This window comes from Erinaceus europaeus, unplaced genomic scaffold, assembly GCF_950295315.1.
Source record: "Erinaceus europaeus unplaced genomic scaffold, mEriEur2.1 scaffold_785, whole genome shotgun sequence".
In the NCBI taxonomy this organism is placed as follows: Eukaryota; Metazoa; Chordata; class Mammalia; order Eulipotyphla; family Erinaceidae; genus Erinaceus; species Erinaceus europaeus.
Window position 1 is genome coordinate 35,622 of NW_026648174.1, and position 10,525 is coordinate 46,146.

General features: G+C 47.8%; 1 long non-coding RNA gene across 1 annotated transcript; it reads right to left on the bottom strand.

Moving 5' to 3' along the window:
• Positions 1 to 8,551: 8,551 nt before the first annotated feature.
• Positions 8,552 to 8,939, bottom strand: LOC132536652 (uncharacterized). The gene is made up of 2 exons (XR_009548139.1): positions 8,771 to 8,939; positions 8,552 to 8,643 (listed from the first exon to the last, which is right to left on the bottom strand). It is a non-coding gene; the product is annotated as an uncharacterized LOC132536652 (long non-coding RNA).
• Between the last annotated feature and the right edge of the window lie 1,586 nt (positions 8,940 to 10,525).

Genomic DNA, 10,525 nt, shown 5'->3' on the forward strand with positions numbered 1-10,525 from the left:
CATGGCCCCCAATATTTTCCCATCCTCCCCTGGCATGTGAGGTTATACAGAAATAAAACTCAGTGGCTTGGGGGCTGAGTGATAGCACAGCGAGTTGAGCACACATGGCTCAGAGTACAAGGGCCGGCATAAGGATCCCGGTTTGAGCCCCCACCTCCCCGCCTGCAGGGGGTCACTTTGCAGGTGGTGAAGCAGGTCTGCAGGTGTCTATCTTTCTCTCCTCCTCTCTGTCTTCCCCTCCTCTGTTGACTTCTCTCTGTCCTATCCAGCAGCAACAACAACTTGACAACAATAACAAGTGCAACAAGGACAACAAAATGGGGGAGAAAATGGCCTCCAAGAGCAGTGGATTCATAGTGCAGGCACTGAGCCCCAGCAATAACCCTGGAGGCAAAAAAAAAAAAAAAAAAAGAACTCAGTGGCTGGAGATACAACTAAATATGGCATATGACTTACTATGTACAAGGTTCAAATCCTGACACCACATGGAAGTCTTATAGCACTGGGGAGACTCGTGTGTGTGTGTGTGTGTGTGTGTGTGTGTGTGTGTGTGTGTGTGTGTGTGTGTGTGTGTAAAAAAGTTGGCCCAAGAGTATACCCTCTCCACACCAGACTGGGTATCAGGAGCTGAGATGAGGACTCATGTGGAGTACAGTCCCCAATCCCAGAGATACAAGCATTATTTATGAATAAATTCAAGTGGTCACCAGGAAGGTGGAGGAAAAGGAGGAGAAAGGCAAAAGGTATAGCTTAAGCAAAAACACAGTGCTACAAAGGCAAATGACGTCTTGCAAAACACATGATTTCTTACTTGACTTTTTGGAACAGAACTGTAGACAAGTGAGAAGGAATTTATAAAAGGTACTATCAAGTGTGAGGGTAGGAGTGTAGTATGAAGTCATGGTGGGTTTTGGAGCTAAGTCAGACTTTTGCTGAAGGAACATCAGTTCAGTGGCAGGTCTAGTGGTGGACTATCATTTTCTTCTGAATCTCACACACTTCCTACATTGCCAAGGCAGCTATTGTAATAACTAGTGAGAACCCATTTGGAAATGTTTTGAAAACTATCAATGGGATTAACCTTTATTACTGCTTATATTGCTTTTTGAAACAAAACATCTAATTTCTATTTTGTCCATAACTTATCTGACTTTGGAAAAATGTGTGTGTGTGTGTGTGTGTGTGTGTGTGTGTGTGTGTGTGTGTGTGTATGTGTGTGTGGTGTGTGTGCATACATGCTTGCCTGCATCTCTCTTTCAGACTGAGATTCCCCATGGGAAAACCTGGAATGACTGTCCAGAGCCTGTGCTGACCAGGCTGACCTCTTCCTGTGGGGAGCCGTGTGTGTGTGTGTGTGTGTGTGTGTGTGTGTGTGTGTGTGTGTGTGTGTGCTGCACTGAGCTCCCTGGGCCTTTTACAGACTGTTTATGATGTGCCACTGTGGTAACTGCCCATGATTAGTTGCTCTACAGGCAGCTCCAGGGCCTGGGAATAATGGAACAAAGTGGAAAGAAAGAAGCTATTAAAGGTCCCTGCATGTCAAATGTAGCCTCAGTAATTCATGCTGTCACTTGCACCTGTGCTGCCCCTCCTAGGTCCAGCCCCTCCTAGGTCCAGCCCCCCCCCATCCCCATGCAGCCCTTCTCTGCACCTCTACATTGAATAGGGTTGATGGCTAGAGTGAATAGGGCCTCAACTCTGGTCAAGTGTGGGTTTCAGTGCCACTTTCTCTACCTGCACAGTGAGTGGCTCTGTGCCTGGCAGATCGTTGTGTTTCTCTGAACATTGGTTTCTCTGTTGATGAAGTGTGGAGGGCATCTCCTCCAACTCCTAGAGTCATATGATGACTGTCAAGAGCATGGGGCAAAGAGTCTGCTTTGTAGGCACAGGGGGTGCTCAGCAGGTTGTCCCCAGAGTTCAGGACTGAGTGCAGAATGTGGAGGGGTGCCTATAACTATGTGTCATAGCTGAAGGACTCCCCCCTAGTCTGGCCTCTACACATTGGAGTTTGCAGATCTCTGTTACATAAAAGGGGGGGAAAACCTGCCCATGCAGGTGAAAGGCAAGGAATTAGGGAAGTGGAATGACACAAGGTGTGGGCTGACCAGGTCTCAGGGCTCTTTTTCTCTAAGTGATACCAAACCTTGAAAGGTGCCTCCTAACATAACACACACAGAGTTTTTGATCTCACACCTAGCCTGGTGGGCAGAAGGTGAGGTGTGAAGTCCTAGCCTCAGCCTATGTGGGCTGGTCCCATGCTGGGGGATTTCCTTGTTTCATACCCTGCGAGATAGGTAGGTATTAATGGCCTCCATTATACAGAGAGGTGAGCCCAGTGCAGGAAAGGAGAGTCAGTTGCCAGTATCTTTCCTAGGACCAGGTCCCCAGGTCCCCAGGACAGAACATGTCACTGTCCAGGATGGGGAGCCCAGGGCTCAGCGTGTGCTAGCAGGCACCTGTAGCCTTCCAGCATCTCATTGCAATAGGGCACCAGGAGAGCCTTCTTTGGGACTGGAGATGATTGCTGAAGCTCCTGAAGGATCTTCTCTGATTCAGATTCCTAGAAGGAGATCTGAACAGGAACTTACCAGGTCCAGGTGTGGGGCCTGGGCCTGCTTCATGTGTGATCACCAGGAGGGTTCGGGAATGCCTTTACAGCCATCCACAGCCTTGGTGCTCCACTTTCTCTGCAAAATCCAGGCTCCTATCTGGCTGGGCTAAAGGCATCTCCCCACCACTCAGCTCACAGTCTTTAGCAAGGCCTTTTACTCCCCTTCCCAAACAAGAGTGTCTAAAAGTTCTGCACCTTAGTAAGCAGCCCATCATAAGGGGAGTGCAAGCAGAGGCCAGTGTTTTAGAGGCAGAGAGAGGCCTGAAGGTGCTCCACAGCCTTCCTCCCCCCACCCCACAAAGCCTCTACTCCCAGACAATGACCCTTGTATGACTCCCACTGGGGCAGCAAGGCCCTCATTCTCACTTGGAAGTCAATTTGGAGGATGGAAGTCTCAGTCCCTTTGCTCCAAGAATGTGCTGACACTACACCAACTTGGCAGGCTCTCTTCTGGTGGCTTCCACCCTGTAGCTCTGTGCTCAGTGCTTCTGCCTTCCTGACCTGCTTGGATCTCCATCCCAACCATCCTCAGGGAGAGCCCCAGGTCCCGGAAACCTCTGTGGATCCACTAGTCCAGCTTCAGTTCACCCTTGGTTCCCTGAAAGCTACACCAGCGTCTGTCCTGCCATCACTGTCCTCTCAGGATAAAGAAGGAATTCACCCCAGGCAAGAGGGCCCTTCAGGATATGTAGTACCCTAGAGATACCCAGGGAGGGTCCAGTGCCCCAGCCCCAAGTACTTCCACCACAGGCAGTCTAGGCACTATGCCCTGGGGACTGACTTGAGACAAGGGTTCATGCTTAGATGCTGGCACCACAGGACTTGGTGACATCATTAGGGTCTGGTGTTCACTTCCACAGCCAGCCCTTTCCCTTGCATGCCCTTAATGCTAGGGAGAAACTGGGGGCTGTTCCAGAGAAACCAGGGCCAAGGTAAAGCCACCTCCAAGCTCTCACCATGTGGCCTAGGGTTGGTGCTTTCTCTGTGTGTATGACATGCTTGGCCAAGTGCCTGTCACTCGGCAACCACCTAAATATGGGCTAATACTTTGCACAAATATGATTTTGATTTTTATATAAATATTTATTTATTTATGTATGTATTTATTTTGGATAGAGGCAGAGAGAAGTTGAGAAGGAAGGGAGGGAGAGGTGGAGAGTGACACCTGCAACACTGTTAAACCTCTCATGTAGCTTTTCCCCAGGAGAAAAGACCTGAATCTAGGTCTTTGCACACTGTAATGTGTGTGCTCTACCAGGTGCACCACTGCCCAGGACCCGAGTGTGATTATCCTTAGTAAAAGATAAGTAAGGAAGTGAAGGCTGACTGCCAGATGGTTTCACTTGTATGTGGAGCATAGAGACTTGAAACATCTGAACTTGCAAAAATACTAGGTAATCAACCTGATGCTGGAAACTTGTGAGAACTCTAGTAGTCATGGGGTGGGGTGAGCACACAGAAATTTGATTAAAGGCATTCTATAGACCTATAACCCATTTACCTTATGATCCTGTGGATCATTTTTAAATCATTAATTTAAAAAAACCTACAGAATATTTATAGAAGCATCTTAGGGAAAATGATATTACGACAATCACCACCTCATATATATCTACACCATCCATGCTATGTAACATCTGTATCTGGGCTTCCATTTCTATCACTTTAGAAGGATGATTATAACAGCACCTACCTCAAAGGGTCATAAGGGGAATTTAAAAGATGAAAAATCACAATGCACACATGACCTCTATTGTTCATGGCCACTCCCAGGTAAAAGCTGCCGCCATGTTACAGATGAGGAAAGACCCAGGGACTAGCCAAAGGCACAGAGTATATAAGATTTGTTTCTTCCACTTGTCTATGTGGAGTGTACTGCATGGGCTTGCTCGATCCCAAGATAACCAAGTCAGGTCCTGAACCGCACAGGACCTAAAACCAAGCAGTAACCTCAGTTGTGGAATCCACAGATTTCAGAAGTGGAGAGCTAGAGAGATCTCTCCTGAGGATGAGACAGTGGCTCACCCAGTTGACTGCATATATTACCATGCACAGGGACCTGGGTTCAAGGCCCTGATACCTACCTGCCAGGGGGAAGCTTTATGAGCAGTGAAATAGTGCTGCAGGTGTCTTTCTTTCTGTCTCCCTCTACCTACCCCTTTCCTCTCAATTTCTGTCCTATTAAATAAAAAATAGATTTGTTTGAAAAAGGAAAAAAAATGGCCACCAGGAGTGGCAGATTCATGATACATACAGTCACTGATTTCTAGCAATAACACTTGTAGCAATAAATAAGTAAATAAATAAATAGGAGAAGAGAGAGAAAACTCTCCCCAGAATGCACCCTCAGTGTATGTGATGAGGATGAGACCAGAGCAGTGAGTGAGGGATACGTCAGGCTAGGAATCTTTCCTAAATCAGGGAGAGAGTTAGAGTTGGAGTGCAGGGCAATGTGTGTCTCCATAGGGGAGTGTTGATATGCATGGCTGTGGGTTAGAATGCATGTTAGTGTGTGTATAGGGGGTCATAGGGGGCTTTGCCAATCTAGGTGTGTGCCTGGACAACTTTGTCCTGGTTGCAGCACTGTGTTTTGGCATTTGAGTGGAGGATGATAGTACAGGCACGTGTGTTCTGCATGTGGGAGGAAGAGAGCATACACCCTCCAGTGCTGGGCTGGGCAATGAGGTTAATTACATTTTCTGGTTGGTTGAGAGTTAATCAGCAGTGCCTTATTGTTTCAGCCCCTGTTGAATGTTTTCCTCCTCCAGTATTTGCATGCACTCTTGAAGAGGGATGATGACAGCCTGAAGGGTGTACAAAGAGGGTGACCATGGTGGGAGTGTGCTGCTGGCAAGGAAAGAGCTGCCTCTGGAGTCATCTGGATAGGGACTGCCCCTCCACACACACACACACACACACAGAGCAAATCTCTGCAGTCTTTCCAATGTCACAACACAGATGAGTTTTCTGAGGCCCACAGGCTGAACTGAGGTGGCCAGGAACAAGGCCCAGTTTGGTGTGAAAAAACCTCTTTCTAGAAGTTGGAATGGACTTGGTGGAGAGAGGGCTGTTTCAGAAGCAAGGAGATCCCCACCACAGTGGTACAGATCCAGGAACCTGTGACAAGGACATTGCCAGGTCCCTCCCAGCCTGGGAAACCAGAAGTTTCCCTTCCAGTTCTGTGATCTGGGCCTGTGACTCCTGCAGCAAATCTCATCCTGGAGCTGAGTCCTCCACACCTTCTCCAGCAGCCCTGGCATCCCTTGTACCCATACTTTTGATGAGGCTGAGTAAGATGCAGAGATGAGTTGGTCTGTCATAAGTCAAGCCCAGAGCTTGGGATTTCCCGCTGTGCTTCTCTGACCACCAGCTGAGACACCAGAATGCAGGGCCTTTTATGGCACAGCACAGGCTTCCCTCCTCCTGCATTTTCCAGTGCTTACATTAACTCCCAGGTTGAGAACCTGTGCAGGAGAGGAGCAACAAGGGAGAGACATAACTACTGTACAACGCAAACTCCAGGGTTGAGCACAAAACCTCATGAGGGGCAAGGAAGGAATAAGGTCCTCCCCACCCCACTACCTATGTGACCTTGCCAAGTTGCTTAAACACCTCTACCTTCCTGATCCCTACTTTTGTAATTTTTAAGACTTGAATGTTCATAGTTGCCGGATCTGGGGCAAGGTTCAACAAGGTTTGGTACATGTGGGCAGGTAGAACATTCTTATGGTATTGTTATCCTACACAGGGAGGAAAGCAAGAAGTGAAACCTGTGGGGTAGGATGGGCTAAAGCAAAGTGGGAGGTGCATCCAGGTAGTGAGGAAGGGTCCCCAGCCTGGGGACACCGCTTTCTGCCTTACAGGGAACTCCTTGACCTGCTTGGAGTTAGAATGGATGGCTTAGGGGTGGAGACCACAGGAACTAGACTTGCACAGACAATCCCAGAAATCTGGGTAATAAAAATGCCACCAGATCCACTCATTCAAGTGACATGTTTATTGAGCACATTTTCTGTGTGGGGGCTTGAGATATTACTGAATAAAACAGACATCTCAGCCCTCATGGAGCATTTTCCCTCCTACGGGGAGGAAATGTGATTAACAAGTAACTGACACTGTGAGTTAGAAAGTGATAAATAGAGAATCATGACAGAGTTCATGGGGGTGGGAGAGGCTGGGAAGATACCATTTTAAATCAGGAGATCAGGGTGGACCTCACTGGGAAATTGAGGCTTAACAGAGATGGTCTCAGCCATAGTTGGTTCCTAATGTATGCCCCCAGGTTTTTGGCACCTTCTATAAAATTTTATCTTAAGGGACTGGGTGGTGGTGCATCTGATTGAGCCTATATGTTACCAAGTACAAGGACCCAGGTTCAAGCCCCTGGCCCATACCTTCAAGGGAAAAGCTTCACAAGTGGTGAAGTATCTGTGTCTCTTTATCTCTCCCTCTCTATTTTCCCGTCTTCTCTCAATGTTCAATGTCTTTCTGTCCTGTCAGGTAAAAGGAAAAGGTTAGGGCCACCAGGAGGTAGATTCATTATGCAAGTACCAAGCCCCAGCAATAATGCTAGTTGGGAGCAGGGGTATCTCAATGTGCCTGGTCTAAGAGGAGAAAACTGGGTCTGATTCCCTCTCTGTTTCCCAGAACTCAGCCAGGGAAGAACCTCAATAGATACTCAGAATCCTGAATCTAAAGAAGCAGCTTTGAGCTACAGGGAAGGGGAGTTCTGTTCTCTCTGTTTCCCCAGTGGGAAATCCTTCCCAGCACCACCCACCTTCAGAGAGAATATCAGCTTGTCCAGACCCAAATTCTGCAAGGAACAGCCTGGGTGACAGACCTTGCTGTGTTCATTGCCCACTGCCACGTCCACACCAGGCCTAGCATTCCACCAGCTGCCAAATTCCAGGGCTGGAAATAATGAGGCAAATTGTCCCTTACCACTGATTGACTTTCAAGTTGCTCTGCTAAACTGGGTGCAGTTGGAGTTTTAGCAAGTCTCCTGGGGTCCCCAGGCAGCTTCAATTTCAGCCTTGTAAAGAACTGTTAAGATCCAATCAAAATAAATAAAATCAGATCCAGGAAAGCGATGTGTTTGTGACTGCAGACGAAACACTCAGGATATTCATTTCTAAGCCCAGCACCCCACTTTTCAGGGGGATTTCTTACACTGGACTGGCATGGACCCATGATCTCAGCCACATCTGCTTTCAAAGCCAGGGGCCTCTGTGAACCTCCTGCCCCTATGTGACCAGAGAGGAAAATGCAGGCTGGGCTATAGCACAGACAGTGGGGCTCAGTACAGGGTCCCAGACCTAAGCCTGCAGTGCCGAGGCTCTGTCCCCACATGCCTGTGGGACATTCTCCAGCCTAGCCCTGTGGTGGCATAAAGAATGGGAAACTTGGGCTTCAGAAATGTGTGGTCTAACCAGGGAGCCAGAAATTCCAAAGCACAAGGTGCCAAAGGCATAGGGGTTGAATGACAGACCTGTGAACAGTGTCAGTTTCACAGAGTATCAGAACTACAGTGAGTCAAGTTCAAGAAGCCTATTAAAAACACCAAGCTGGTGAGCCCAAAGAATGTCTTTGAAAATGCTTTTGTCCCACCACTTGCTGTCCTGGACATACCAGTAGAATAAAGATAAAGACCAAGAGACAAGGTTGAAGGGAGAAGTACTCTGCTTCCTCTCTGCTGAGAGAGTTGACTATTCTGCCAGCCCTTCCCACATACATGTTCACATACATCCAAACCCTGGGTCTTAATGACATCTTCTGTTTGATGCTTCAGCTGGAATTCTTACTTATTTATTTTTGTTTTTTATCAAGCCCTGGAAGAAAAATCAAAGGTTTTGAGAGTAAGAAACCCTATGCAATGCCCCCCAAACACCTCCCCTCTCCTAATTTTCAGTGAAATCAGCAGGAAAGCCATGGAGGTCTTGCTGCAGCTACATGTTTATGCCTTGAGGACTTTGGATAAGCGCTGAGAGATGATGCCGAACAAGGCCCTCCTGTTAGAGGTGGGAAAACGGATCCTGAGAAAGAGTTGGAAATCACTCTGGGTATCTCTGGGAACCTGTCAGAGGAAGGTTTGGAAGCCAGGCCTCCAGCCCTCACTCACCAGCCACCCTGCCCTCCCAAGAACCATATCTATCCACTGACTGGATGGCGCCATGTTTCCATTTGCCAGCCTTCACTTCATCCAAGCCATGGGGTCAGATGGGGCCTCCCTTCTCCGTGCCACTGGTGCCAGGCCACGCTTGCAGGCAGGCAGGCCCAGGGCAGAGCCGCCCTTCCCAACCAAGTGCCCTCCTGCTGGGCTACCCCCCATGCTCAGTGCTGAAAGGCCCCCTTGTGCGGCTGCCGCGCCTCCCAGCCGCAACGCACAGCCCTGTTCTCTTACCTCATAAACGGCTAATTTGTTACATATTTTCTGACGCTGTAAATGGGAGAACAAAGACCTTTTCTCTCTCATATTTTCCTTCAATTATGTTTGTGGGGGAACCTGATCCCCTTCAAAGGGGGGCCGAAAAGATGGGGGAAGCCTCTCAGGCTTGTTGGCCTACCAGGCCTGCTTCTGGGCCCCGCCACAGGGGCTACCCAGGGATAGCTTGGTTCATGGTGTGACCAAGAGAGGGAGCAGAGAGGCCCTCATCAGGCCCTGTAGAGGGGCTGAACCCTGTGTCCAGAGGAACAGCTATTAGCTTCAGGAGAGAGACTTTTCCAGCAGAAGGTGCAGCTCTGGAAGCAGGCACCAGGACTACAGAAAAAAAGGGCTTTTCCAGAGTCCACACCCAAGCCCTTTGCTAGCAATAGGCCACCAATAGGCCCTCTCATTGTAACTTCATGTGACCCCCAAGGAGATGTGGCACATAGAGTCACCTGGACTGTCAGGAAACCCTAACCTTTGCCATTTTTGAGGTCTTGCTGTATCCCTGAATTTCAGGTCCATATCTGGGCTTTTGCTTAGTCCTGGCTCCACATTCAGGCTTTCAGAATAATATTACTAGCCTCTTTAGAAGAAACAGATTTAACTAGTTATAAATACTGTCTCTCTCCCAATCTGGGACCAAGTAAGCCAAGCAAAAATGGCTTTCAGAGACTGTTCCTGGAGAGCTTGTAACTCCCTTCTTTTTAGTGGGTAAATGCTAAAAGCAGTTCTGGACTAGGGACTGGGGTGAGCGAAGCAAACGTGGTCCCCATCCTACTCATTTCTCTATAGGACTGGGTCATGACTGAAATGAACAGACTTCCTAGATTTATTTTTCTTTTACTTACTCTGTAACTTCAGACTTATCAATTAACCACTCTAAATCTCATCTGTAAAATGGAATAAACATATCAGCTACTTTCACAGGATCATTGGAGACTTTAATGAAATCATAGTTATTAAAGGTTTTATACAGTCTGACAGAAAAAAAACTATTGATCATAGAAGTTAAATGTATTAAGATGAACAGTCACAGAATAAACCTAAACACACACAACACACACACACACACACACAGTGTAAGAAAATCATCTACCATGAGCATGCTAAAGAAAGAGTCTAGGATGCAGAATAACTTTGAGAGGGGTCTCCTGAGATAAAGTGTGAGGGGGGTGGGAGGATCAGAGAAGGAATTTCCAAGAACAAGAACCGACACATGAACCAACTGAAATATGAGTAGGAGTTACTGAGGCAAAAGGGAGGGGTTGTGGGAATGGCATTCCTAGTAGAAGGATCAGCAGATGCAAAGACCCTGAACATAAACAAACAAACAAGCCTGTAAAGGAAATGTTTTGAAAAATGAAGAACAAGAAAGCAGAACTAAATCTGAGGAGGTTGACAGTGCCCCAAAGAAGAGTCAGAAAGCTGTGCTAAAGAAGGCAATCTTGTTTCAAGAGCAGAGTGAAGCCATGGCGTAGTTAAGCCTG